Raw genomic sequence first — 1,677 nt, 5'->3', positions numbered from 1 at the left:
TATATATATATATATATATATATATATATATATATATATGTGTGTGTGTATGTGTGTGTGCCTTTGGGTCTGTGTTTATACCCCTCTCCATCGTTTGAGAACTGATGTTGGTGTATTTACGTCTCTGAAACTTGGTGGTTCGGCAAAAAAGGAATGATAGAATAAGTACTAGGCTTACAAAGAATTAAGTCTTGGGGTCGATTTCTACGACTAAAAGCCCTTTAAGGCGGCGCTCCAGCATGGCTGCAGTCAAATCACTGAAACTAGTAAAAGAATATAAATATGTAAAACATTTGCGTTCTTTCTACTTTTGATGCTATGTACCATTGACCGACACACAAATGAACCGAGGCAAGCTGAATTATATGCTTTTGTGTACGAGCCAACGAGGAATTCGCTACACGATTGTTCTATCTTTTATTATATGTCCGTAGCGCAGGCATGGTTATGTTGTTAGGGAGCTCGTTTTGCAACCACGGAGTTTCGGGTTCTTCCTCATAGCGTGGCACCTTGGACAGATGTCTTCCAATATAGGCCCGCTCAACTAATGTCTTGTGAGTGAATTTAGTTGGCGGAAACGGCCTGGAAGATCATCGTCGTGTGTGTGTGTGTGCGTGTCTGTCACCTGACTTGACAACCGATGTCTGTTTACAACGCTGTAAATTACCGATTCTGTAGAAGAGACAAATAAGATAAATATCAGACTTAAAAAAAAAAGTACTGCACTTAGTTTGTTTGACTAAACCCTTCAAGGTGGTTCCCTAGCATGGCTGCAGTTCTGGGACTGAAACATAAGTTAACCATGTATCTGTGTTTATGGCTACACTGGGTAAAAAAAAAAAAAAAAAAAATTAATAACCGTGTTGTATAATGTGTTTCTTTATATCTTATAACGTTGACGTTCGACTAATGAATATCAACAAAATAAGCGCCATACTGAAATAAATAGTTGCCTCAGGAAATATTGACAAAGCTCCTGAAAAAAGTGGTGGTCAAGCAGCGTGATCGAGTTCAGTGGCGGAAACCAGTCAAAGATTCGAACATTAGCATGTTTTCTTGTACATTCAACGTCTTAACTTATTGAACAGTATATTCCGTTACCAAATGCAAGGGGGATAATTTACAGTTGTTTCCCTTGCATTTATTTCTTTCGGTATTTATAGACGGTTAACTTATGGTTTCGTTGGCGCATTTACGCTCTTTTTAATCCTTTACATTGGACCGCGGCCATGCTGGGGCACTGGGTTGGAGGGTGTAGTCGAACATATCGAACCCAATATTTATGGTTTTGTTTTTACTTTGGTACTTATTCTACAAATCATTCTTTTTTCCGAATCGCTAAGTTTTAGGGGAGTAAACAAACCAGCACCGGTTGTCAAACGGTGGTGGGGGACAAACACAGACACACACGCGCGCACACACACACACACACACACACACAGCTACATAATAGACGTGCGCGCGTACACACACACGAATGACTTCTAACCGTTTCCGTCTACCAAACCTCACAGAGCTTTTGTCAGCTCCGAGACACTTGTCCAAGGTGCCACGCAGTCGGACTGAACCCAAAACCCATAACAGAAAAGATTACTACTACTACTACTACTACTACTACTACTACTGCTACTACTACTACTACTACTGCTGCTGCTTCTACTACTACTACTACTGCTG

This window comes from Octopus bimaculoides, chromosome 5, assembly GCF_001194135.2.
Source record: "Octopus bimaculoides isolate UCB-OBI-ISO-001 chromosome 5, ASM119413v2, whole genome shotgun sequence".
Taxonomy (NCBI): domain Eukaryota; kingdom Metazoa; phylum Mollusca; class Cephalopoda; order Octopoda; family Octopodidae; genus Octopus; species Octopus bimaculoides.
This window is presented reverse-complemented; position numbering follows the sequence as displayed.